Source organism: Peromyscus maniculatus, chromosome 2, assembly GCF_049852395.1.
Source record: "Peromyscus maniculatus bairdii isolate BWxNUB_F1_BW_parent chromosome 2, HU_Pman_BW_mat_3.1, whole genome shotgun sequence".
NCBI classification, from domain to species: domain Eukaryota; kingdom Metazoa; phylum Chordata; class Mammalia; order Rodentia; family Cricetidae; genus Peromyscus; species Peromyscus maniculatus.
In genome coordinates, this window is record NC_134853.1 from 41,306,266 (window position 1) to 41,318,636 (window position 12,371).

A 12,371-nucleotide genomic window follows, 5' to 3' on the forward strand; every position below is an offset into this window, starting at 1 on the left:
TTGTCCCACTCCAATCTCTGAATCTGTAAAAGGATTGGAATGAAGTTTGGATAAGGTCTTTCCTCAGGTTTAGGCTGCTCAGCCTATTGGGTACCATCCACCTGACCATGTATTTCAGTCCAGAGACATTTTATTGATCCACTACTTCAGAAATGACCAGCTTGAATCCAGACGGAAAGAGCCTTGCATCATGAGTCTCTGGATGCCCACTGCGGTTGTTCCTGCCTGGATTCATCACTCTCAACTCAAGAAGGCACCTGAGAACCCTACAGAAGGAGAAATGGGCCACCAGAAATAGACAGCAACTGAATGTGGCCCTCTTATAATTAAGATTTCTGAGGCTTCATGTTTTGTTACTAATTTGTTCCTGTTTTCTCTTATTGCTTTGTAAACCACAATCATAGCTCCAACCTGTCAGATTGCATTTATGCTCTTAAACTCTAGCTATGAAAATCCTAACAAGAGTCTCACCTGGAGCTGGGAGTTTAGGTTAACAACAGGGAAAATTTTGGCTTCAGTCAGGACCCAAGGTCAACCTAGGCTGAACACTGGCCTTTGCAATCTATTCAGCCTAGGCTGTACTGTTGGTGTTTGACCTAGTTATGCATTTGGCATGGATCAAGTTGCTTGGCACAGTGCCTGCCCCAAAACGAACATACAGGTACGTGTTACTGTAGCAATCTTAGTCATGAAAAAAGCCTGCAAGACACCCAAATTTATGCTTGTCCAGCTCATGGAGCTTGCTCTCACGCTGAAGACAGTAAGTGTGAATAGCATTGTACTTCTTAGAGCTTTGTAACTATTGCCTCCTGGGAAAACCCCCAAACCCTACTGAGATAAAGCTCAATTGTGAACAAGGATCATGCAATCCTGTAACCTTTATGCACAAAATGTGGAACATATATCATTCTCCCTGGAGGACCAAAGAAACCCAGGGACTTAGGTTATGTCTCTCTGAACATGATCCCTGTACCTTAGTTACAATACAAAGAGAGCAAACTCAACCAGAAATACCAAAATCCATAGGTCCAGATAGGAATCTTCTCCCAGTACCCCAGATTCTCCCATTATGTCCATGTCCCATTATAGCACACTCACAGCTTATCACAACACACATACATCCTAAGGACATGCCAACTACTGTCAGGCCTATTTCAATTTCTACTAAACTACCCTTACATATGCCTCTGCATACACTTTCATACACCTTGCCCCCACTTACAATTCAAAGGACTCCAATACTCACATCTACTCTTCCAACAGAGGTCCCCCCTCTTATCTATGCTCTCAGCAGCCTTTTCCTTTCTTAAGCATTCTGCACCTAACCTAACACAATATTGTTGGCCTTGTCTGGGCCCCAAACACCCTTATTATGTGGGGATGGATTATAACCTATTACAGCATTTCCATAACTTACTGCTGATACTTGTTTTTGTTCCCAGCCCCAACTAACACTAGGTGATATACAGGGACAGGGACAATGCATTATGTCCAATGCATCAGATCACATGGCATCTCTTCATTTGGCTAATTGTGTGACCATTTTATAAAACCTAACTGTCACCAGCTTTGAGAACAAACAACTACTTCTTTCTACCCCTTTAGAAGCCTGTTGGGCCCGTAATGATGGAATAATGGGTTGCTTATCTGTCTCCTGCATTGTACATGGAACACACCCAGTTTTGTATTCTCACTCATATTATTCCTCACATTATATTTGTGATGAGGATGCAGGCCACTTACATCTAGCTGTAACATATGGCCATCTCAGGACCAAGTTGGTGGCTCCCATTTCATTCCACTTTTATTGGGTGCAGGAATAGCTGGTCCCATAGCACTGGAAACATCGGCACTAGTTCTACAAGATCAAAGGTTCAAAACCCTAAATGCCCAAATTAAATTCAGTCTCTAGGATGAGAACAAGTAGATTCTTTGGCAGAAGTAGTATTACAAAACAGGAGAGGTCTTGATTGCTCCTTATGAAACAAGAGGGCTATGTGTGGCCCTAGGAGAAACTATGCTGTTTCAATCAGGAGTAGAGAAACTTTAGCTATGGTGAGAAACTATCTTAAAACCAAATACGTAGACTACCAAGGAAGAAATAATTGGTACCAATTCTTATTCATCTGGTCCCCCTGGCTAACCACTCTCATTTCAGCTGCTGTAGGATCCCTAATACTCCTCCTAATACTGTTCACAATCAGGCCATGTATCTTCTGATGCATTATAAATTTTGTCTCCTACCAGACAGACTGTGCTAAAATACTTATCCTCCACCAACATTATCAGCCCATGTAACAGACAGAAATGACAGTTCTCTATCAAGGATTTGAAGGAGACACATAACACAAGGGGGAAATCATAGACAAGCTGACTCCGTCTTAAGGTTGGAAGCTATTTTATTACAAGGTCAGAATAAGTTCATTTCTGGTTACTGTAAAATTCAAGTTTGACCATATATTAACTTATTTCTGGAATCTGATATGTATGGTGGTTTGAATAGGTATGCTTGGCCCATATGGAGTGGCACTATTAGCAGGTGTGGCCTTATTAGAGTAGGTGTGGCATTATTGGAGGAAGTGTATCACCGGATGTGGGCTTTGAGGTCTTATATGCTTAAGCTATGCCCAGTGTGGTGCGATTGCTTCTGCTGACTGCTGATCAAGATATAGAACTCTCAGCTTCTTCTCTAGCACCATGTGTGGTGATATTTTATTTGTACTGAAATGTTATTTTAATTTTATGTTAATAAATAAAGTTGCCCTGGGGTCAGAGCTATTAGAGCCATAGTAAGAGCGTGGTGGTTAGAAGAGCTAGGTAGATTTCTGTGTGTTCAGGGATACAGCCAGTATTGGAGACATATGCCTTTAAGACCTGGAGGGCGGTACTTACAGGCAGTGATGAGGCAGTCATGTGGTTGGGTTTACAACCAATGAGAAGGCAGAACAGAAAGAATATTTAAACAGGGACACAGGAAGTACCTCCCTCTCTCGGGGAAGCTAGGAGCACTGCAGGAGGTAAGATTTTATCTCTGAGCTCTGACCTCTCGGCTTTTCTCTTTTACCTTGGCTCTGTGTTTCTTATTTTAATAATACGATTGGTTACATCTACATCTGGCGCCCAACGTGGGGCTCGAACCCACGACCCTGGGATTAAGAGTCCCATGCTCTACCGACTGAGCTAGCCGGGCTAGCCTCTCTGTCTCTGTTTCTTCTCTCTCTCTCTCTCTCTCTCTCTCTCTCTCTCTCTCTCTCTCTCTCTCTCTCTGGATTCACACCTAGGACACTAGGTGGCTCTTTTGAAATTCGCTCGGATTTCTACTGTTCTACGCAGATTTGGTAAGTCATAAAGGAAAAAATGGGTTTCCTGTGTACATTGGAAGAAAATTGGGTTTTGTTTGAAATTTTAGGCAGTCTGACAATGGAACAACTATATGAAAAGATTAGTATTATGGGAATTATGCAGTTTATCACCATGCTTATTCTCATTTTACTATTTAAAAAGATAGTCGATTTAAGTGCCAGGATAACAGCTTTAGAAAAACCTGTTAATTTTAACAGTGAAGTTGGTTCAAGTTTGGATCATAAGGTTACAGAAAGAAAGCCTGTTTTCACACAGTCATCCTTAATTTATCCTGTAACCGTACAGCAGATGTCTGATCAAATGGCTACACAAAATATCTGGGCTCCAATTGAACTGATGGATTTTAAAAGGTTTAAGGAGGCAATAGTATCTTATGGCATGCATTCCCCATATGTAAAGCAAATGTTAAACTCTTGGTCAACATATAATAGGATTATACCACAGGACTGGCGGGACCTTGCACAAGCTGTTCTGGAACCCAGCCAGAGAATTCAATTTCTAACGTGGTTTAAGGATGAAGCTAGAAACGTAGAAACACAATGGAGGGATAAAGGAATACAAGTTTGTCAGGATCAGCTTATTGGAGAAGGCCAATATGCTTCAATACAAACACAATGTTTATATGATGTTCAAACCGTAATTTTATGTCGAATGGCAGCCTTGAATGCATGGGACAGAGTTGAGGAACCAGGAAAAAAATCTGAATCATTCACAAAGGTTATGCAAGGCCCAAAAGAATCTTTCACAGATTTTTTAGAAAGACTGGCTTCAGCAGTAAACAGAATGGTCTCAGGATCAGAAGCTAGTAAGGCAATAATTGAAGCTTTGGCATTTGAGAATGCGAATGCAGCATGTAAAAGAATAATCAGGCCGTTAAGGGTAAGATCTGCACCTTTGGAAGATTGGATTAGAGAAACAATTAATGTTGAGGTTGATGAGCATGATGATACGTGGGTAGGAGAAGTAATTTCAAAAGGTTTGAGGAGTGTTAGATGTTTTGGGTGTGGAAAGCAAGGACATTTTAAAAGGGACTGTAAACAGGTCATTCCTAGAAGCAATGTTTCTTCAAGGAACAATGGCAACAGAATGCCCCTTCCTTCTGGAGTATGCAGAAGGTGTGGTAAGGGAAAACACTGGACCAATGAATGTAGATCAACAAAGGACAGACAGGGTAATCCTTTGCCTCAGTTTTCGGGAAACTCCCGGAGGGGCCTCATGCAGGCCCCCATAGCAAAACCAGTTCAAACCTTTCCTGCAGCTGTAGAGGAAATCCCTGCTCTGAGCGATTAAGTAACCAAATGACTATTGGAATAAATCATGCTGGTCAGGATGATGAAAAAGAGAGAATAGAAAATTCAGGAGAAAACATAAAGAAAATTTTTTGGCAAACTTCTATTAATGAACAGAGACCAAAATTAACGATAAAAATAAATGGTGTTTTGTTGTCTGGTCTGGTAGACACAGGTGCGGACATTACCATAATTGCACCAGAATTTTGGCATCCAGCTTGGCCTCTTCAAGAGGTAAACGTTCAACTGTTAGGAATTGGGACATTATCTGGAGTGAAACAGAGTGCAAGATGGCTGGAATGTATAGGTCCAGAAGGACAGAGAGGAAAATTAAAACCATATGTCGCTAACATAGCTATGAACCTGTGGGGTCGAGACTTGTTGCAACAATGGAATACTCAGATTAAAATCCCTCCAATCTCGGAAACAAATCATAAACTAGCACATGTTTCTGAGAGAAATATTAGAAAGCATTATTTTGAGTGGTCACCAGCCATCCATATTATACAGGAACAGGGCACAACAACTGATAATCTTCCAAAAATACCAACAGCTCTACCTTTAAAATGGTTAACAGACAAGCCTGTATGGGTTCAGCAATGGCCTTTAACAACAGAGAAACTCCAGGCTTTAGAAGAGCTGGTAGAAGAACAGCTAAATGCTCAGCATATTGAACAGTCAACCAGCCCTTGGAATTCTCCTGTATTTGTTATTAAAAAGAAATCTGGTAAATGGAGAATGGTAACAGACCTTAGAGCAATTAACAAAGTAATTCAGCCAATGGGCTCTCTACAATCTGGAATTCCTTTGCCTACTCTGTTACCAAAAGGATGGCCTCTCATAGTTATTGATTTAAAAGACTGTTTCTTTTCAATACCCTTACAAGAAAAAGACAAAGAAAGATTTGCTTTCACAGTGCCTACTTATAATAATTCTCAACCGGTTAAAAGATTTCAATGGAGGGTCCTCCCACAGGGAATGTTAAATAGCCCAACTCTGTGCCAATATTTTGTACAACAGCCATTGGAAGTGATACGTAAAAAATTTCCTAAATCTATAATTTATCATTATATGGATGATATTTTACTAGCTGACTCAAATGCAGATACTTTAGAAAGAATGTTTGAAGAAGTAAAGAAAATTTTGCCTTGCTGGGGATTACAAATTGCTCCTGAAAAAATACAAAGAGGAGATTCTATTAATTATTTAGGATATAAAATAGAGCTACAAAAAATTAGACCCCAAAAGGTGAAAATTAGGAGAGATAGACTACAGACTCTTAATGACTTTCAAAGATTATTTGGAGATATTTCTCATCTACGAACTATTGTTGGGGTAAAAAATGATGAACTGACTAATTTGTTCAAAACCTTAGAAGGTGACAAGGACTTAAATAGTCCAAGAGAATTATCACCTGAAGCTGAGAAAGAATTGGCCTTGGTAGAAAAGAAAGTACATGAAGGGCACGTGGATCGTATTGATCCAAAGCTGGATTGCATTTTGGTTATTTTACCTTCTAGGCATTCCCCTACTGGAATATTAATGCAGAGGGAAGATATTATATTGGAATAGATATTTTTACCAAATAAACCAAATAAAAAATTAAAAACTTATGGGGAAAAAATCTCTGACTTGATTTACAAAGGAAAACTGAGGCTTCGTCAATTAGCAGGCATAGACCCAGCAGAAATTGTCGTACCATTAACTAAGGAGGACATTGAAAAATTATGGACAGAAAGTGAACCTTGGCAAAGAGCTTGCAGTAATTTTTTGGGAGAAATTAACAGCAAATATCCCAAAAGCAACAGAATTGATTTTATAAAGAGAGCTGATTGGATCTTGCCTCGAATTGTACGGCAAAAACCCATATCTGGAGTTTGTACATTTTATACAGATGCCAACAAACAAGGAAAGGCAGGTTACAAATCAGAAAATTTAAGTAAAGTGGTACAAAGTCCTTATAATTCAGTGCAAAAATCAGAATTGTATGCTATTCTGTTGGTATTAATGGATTTTTCAGAACCTCTCAACATAGTAACTGACTCTCAGTATGCTGAAAGAGTGGTATTACATATTGAGACTGTAGAATTTATCCCTGATGCTTCAGAATTAACTTCACTATTTATTCAATTACAAGATACAATCAGGAAAAGGAGTCATCCTTTATATATAACTCACATCCGATCTCATACTGGTCTGCCAGGCCCTCTAGCACAAGGCAATGATGAGATTGATAAATTATTGATAGGAAATGTGCTGGAGGCCTCAGACTTTCATAAAAAACATCACGTCAATAGTAAAGGTTTAAAAAAGGATTTTTCCATAACCTGGCAACAAGCCAAAGAAATAGTAAAGAAATGTCCTACTTGTTCTTTCTATAATCAAACGCCATTACCAGCAGGATGTAACCCAAAGGGTACTCAGAGGAATGAAATCTGGCAGATGGATGTGTTTCACTTTGCAGAATTTGGAAAATTGAAATATGTACACCACACCATTGATACTTATTCAGGTTTTCAATGGGCAACTGCTTTGAATTCTGAAAAAGCTGATTCTGTAATCACTCATTTGCTAGAAGTTATGGCCATCATGGGTATACCTGCACAAATTAAAACTGACAATGCTCCATCATATGTCTCTGTTAAAATGAAACAGTTTTTTGCTTATTACAATATAAAGCATATTACAGGTATACCACATAATCCTACAGGTCAAGCAGTTATAGAAAGATCAAACAGAACTCTAAAGGATATGCTAAATAAACAGAAAGGAGTAACAAAAACCCCCAGAAATAGACTGCATAATGCTCTATTAACTTTGAATTTTCTGAATGCCAATGAGAAAGGAACAACAGCTGCAGAGAGACATTGGGTAATAGAAAAAACTACAGAATTAAATCAGCCTATATACTTTAAGGATGTGCTGACCTCAGAATGGAAGCCAGGGTATGTATTACGTTGGGGACGAGGTTTTGCTTTTGTTTCTACAGGAGAAGATAAGCTGTGGATACCATCAAAATTGATAAAGGTTCGATTTGAACAAGAAAAACCTCTTAATTAGAGGAGGTGATAGTTCATCAACCAGCATGAACATCCAATTTAAACTAACTTGTACCTGTAACACATGTCTTTTCATTTAATCAGATAATAACTTGCCAAAAAGGAACATCCCCAAAATTAGTCTTGGGGGAAGGTTTTTGTTTTTGTCTTTTAGGAGAATGAAGGTTAAGGAATCTGAAGGACACAAGACAAATGAGACAACTGAAGAAAAGGGACAAATCATCTATCCCAGGAAACAGAGTATATGGGAGTATATGGCATATGGGTATATATTATCTAAAAAATTTTATGTCTTCTTAAATGTTTGTTTCTGCTTTTCTCTAAAGATTTAACACTATTGGTTTTCTAATAGTCCCAGTTCAATTAAAATTTAAAGCTGACTTTGGAGTTGGAGAATGGCTCTCTCCTTCTTCAAACTCAAGCATGTTGTTAAAAGGAAAATGCAAACTCCCTGTATCATGCCAGAAAGAGCCATTTTCTGCTATGGGACAGGACAAAAGCCAAATTAATTAAGGGACTATTCTATTACTAATCTCAACTCTTTGATTCTATTCTGATTCTTTAAACTTTTCTTAAAGTATAAATTTTATATCAAAATTTACAAGATTAATATATATAGATATATATATACATTTTAAACTTTGTTAAGATATGAATGGTCATATATAGTACTAACTAATTCTAGAAAAAAGGCTTCAATTAGCTGCATATATATGTCTTTGTGTTCGAGTCTCTTATCAGTTTTCTGCAGGAAATCACGGCCAGGCCTAACATCAACTGAAGTCTCCGGAAAGAAGATGGGGCCCCACAACAACAACAACAACAACAACAACAATTCCACGTGGACAATAATAATATCACTGAACTGACAAACATCATCTACAGATCAGCTTTGAACTACAAGGCGCTCAGAGCAATTTTGAGATGACTAGCTGAGATGATCCAGTCTCAAAGACTACTTGAATAAGGACTTGAGATAAACCCTGAACTTTGGCTTTATACACAGACTGGATAATAATGAAGGATATAGTTACCTTTCCTAGAATTTGACAATTAACCTAAATTTTTCTTTCAGGATAAAGATAACTTCGCCCATACCCAGCAGGAAGCAATTTTAAGAATGACGCCCACATTCCCAAAGAGGTGGTGTGGGGCGGGTGGTTTTTTTTTTTTGGTTCTTTTAATGGGTTTTGGGTCTGGAATAAATTTCATTATTTAGGGGGGTAGGTTACAAGTTGTCAAGGGTTAGGAAAAAGGCTAAGCAAAGGAGATTAGATTTAAGGTTTTTGTTTAAAAAAAAAAAAGAAAGAAAGAAAGAAAAGAAAAAGACAATTACTAGTTTTAAATACTTTACATTATTACCAACTATTAGGATATAAAGAAATGAAAGTTAGTAGTTAGACATTACAATAGAAATTGTAGTCATATTAGATATGTTTTAAAAATTGAGCAGATGTATTTTAGACAGGTCATCTTCAAACCCTTCAGAGATCTACAGAATATGGCATTTAAAATGTTTTAATAACTTAGAAATTTTTCTTTTTTGAGACATGTCGGCTCCTGGCAGTACCAATCTACTTCAGAGAAAATATGGGCATTGAAGAAACTGCATATGGAGTTAATTTTCATTGTGGCAAAAGTTAGCCACTGGACAACAAAGTATCCTCAAATCAACAGAAAAAATGGACAGACAGAACACGAAACAAAGGACTACCAATTCCTGCCAAAACAAGTGTGGTTATGGCTTTATCAAAAGGCATCTTCTGAGGCCAGGACAATATGGCACCATCCCTGAAGTCGCCTTCACAATCTGGAAAAGGTACAGTGTCCTTTTCTTCGAAGGCAGCTGAACAGGCAGTGGGCCGATGGCTTCTGTTGTGCAATGGAACAGCAACTGAAAGCTCATGCCTCTCAATAGTAGACTGGCATTTAATAGAGGGATGTGGAGAAGGGCATGCTTAGATGAAGCCATATATACACAGCCAAGAAGAATGGACAGCTGAATTCAAAAACCATCAACAATTTCCAGAATTTAAAATCCTGAATCATGACATGACACTAGTGGAATTCAGGTGTTTCTGGTACATGGACTGCTCTCACCCAGTGTGAGGTTGAACTGTTGACCTTGTGTACAACCTACTTCACAAATGAGTCTGTCAGATACGCTAAGCCTATAGGCTGGAGATGATGCCCCAACACTGTGGAGAAACCTCAGGTGACTGTCCAGGCAGCTGGCTGTTTCTGTCAACTCACAAAATTTTTGGAAGTTGCTTTTGTGCACTTCTTGTTTTTATTTTTGTTAGCTAATATTATTTCCTTCTTGGGTCTCTGAGGGAGTTGAAGATTAGTTAGTTATAGTTGAAGATTAATTAGGATAGAAAGTGAATTAGATACATTTTGGACTTACTAAAATAGGATAGATAAGGGAATTATTTTCTCTGATTTGTCAAATACAAATGGACTAGACATCGTTTAGGTATTTGTTACTTGTATATATTGTATATAGTTATTGTACTTTTGTATATAGTTTTTCTTTTGTTAGTTATAACCTTTTGCCTTTTTTCTTTTTATTAAAATAGAAAAGGGGAAATGTGGTGATATTTTATTTGTACTGAAATGTTATTTTAATTTTATGTTAATAAATAAAGTTGCCCTGGGGTCAGAGCTATTAGAGCCATAGTAAGAGCGTGGTGGTTAGAAGAGCTAGGTAGATTTCTGTGTGTTCAGGGATACAGCCAGTATTGGAGACATATGCCTTTAAGACCTGGAGGGCGGTACTTACAGGCAGTGATGAGGCAGTCATGTGGTTGGGTTTACAACCAATGAGAAGGCAGAACAGAAAGAATATTTAAACAGGGACACAGGAAGTACCTCCCTCTCTCGGGGAAGCTAGGAGCACTGCAGGAGGTAAGATTTTATCTCTGAGCTCTGACCTCTCGGCTTTTCTCTTTTACCTTGGCTCTGTGTTTCTTATTTTAATAATACGATTGGTTACATCTACAACCATGTCTGCCGACACATTGCTATAAAGATAATGGACTAAACCTCTCAAACTATAACCAAGCCACAATTAAATGTCTTCCTTTGTAATAGTTGCTATGGTTATGGTGTCTCTTCACAGTAATAGAAACTCTAACTAAGACTACATGTTCCCCACCCTATGGAGTTTGACTCATCCTTTGAACATACCCTGAATTGTGCCCTTATAAGATGTTCTGCTGCCAGGCAGTGGTGGTGCTCACCTTTAATCCCAACACTCAGGAGGCAGAGGCAGGTAGATCTCTGTGAATTTGAGGCCAGCCTGGGCTACAGAGTGAGTTCCAGGACAGGCTCTAAAGCTACACAGAGAAAACCTGTCACGAGAAAAAAAAATGTTCTTCCAAGGAATCCTGAGATATCTTGAGATGTTCTACCAAGATGATCTGTCAAATAATCTTATCTTCTGTCTGCTTCTGTAATTTGCTTGCCAAGTCCGTATGCTACCAAATTCCTCCGAAAATCCCCAGTTTATACCTTTTTCTCTATAAGACCCTCTCTGCTTTCTCAAATTCCACTTTGGAGAGTCAGTTCTATACATAGTAAATAAAGCTTGCTTACTTGGCCTTAATTTAGGTAGAGGTCTTTATTTTTGCTTGGTGGGATCAACAAATGTCTAATTTGTAAATTTATTTGCAAAGTCAACACTGCGGACTTCTATAAGGGGGAATTCTGACAAGATGAAAAACTATTACACTTCTTTTTTTCTTTCTTTCTGAGATATGATCATTATATATAACCCTGACTAGCCTAGACCTGGCCCAAAACTCAGAGATCTGCCTGATGTTGCCTACTGTGTGCCGCGATTAAAGACACGAACCACTGCTCCAGGTTCCAATTTGTCAAAAAGTAGTTATTATTGAGCGTAGTTGCCATGTCTCAAAATCCCAGCTGTTGTCTGGAGGAGACTTGAGGATCTGGAGTTCAGCTACAAAGTGAGCTAATGGCCAGCCTGAATTACATGAGACCCTGTATGAAAACAAAACAGGTTTCACCATAACACAACAGCTACTAAGATGCTCATAATGGCTGCACTTGCAATCTCAGTACTTGGCAAGTAGGGTCAAAACAAGAGGTCTGCCTTGAGTTTGAGGCCAACGTGGGCTACATGACTTCTGTCAGGGACAAGGACAGAATCTCTAGTTAGTGGAAAAATTCAGACCTCCAATAAGACAGGGAACTAGATCAGCTTACAGTCAGGTTGCCTAGCAACAGGATATTGAGTCAGAGCCCTTGACCCTCTCACCCTATAAACATCCTATACAAACATCCTGTTAGCTTGCCCCATCTTATGCAGATGACAGCTTTTTGCTCCTCCCACCCTGCGGAACTATATAAACCTTTCTGGAAGAGAAATAAAGTGGCACCTTGATCAGAATCTAGACTTGGTGTCTTTTCCTTTGTATCTCCTGTCCCTACATTCCCTCCTTAGGGTGGTCGAGAACCCGTTGAAGCCCTGCAGGCAGGGCAACTTCCTTGTCAGCTTGGGTCATAGAGTAAGACAATGTCTCAAAATAAACAAATAACATTTGGAAGAAATGTTCTTCTAGACTAACTACCTACTGCTTTATGTGACAAATGCCACCACCAACTACCTACTGCTTTGTGTATAGCATTTCAATCT

General features: G+C 38.9%; 1 long non-coding RNA gene and 1 other non-coding gene across 3 annotated transcripts in view; both read right to left on the reverse strand.

Moving 5' to 3' along the window:
* Window positions 1-12,371, reverse strand: part of LOC121827176 (uncharacterized) — an 85,267-nt gene that overhangs the window by 42,708 nt on the left and 30,188 nt on the right. The window lies entirely within an intron of this gene.
* Trnak-cuu (transfer RNA lysine (anticodon CUU)) lies at window positions 3,118-3,190 on the reverse strand. Its single transcript has one exon. It is a non-coding gene; the product is annotated as a tRNA-Lys (tRNA).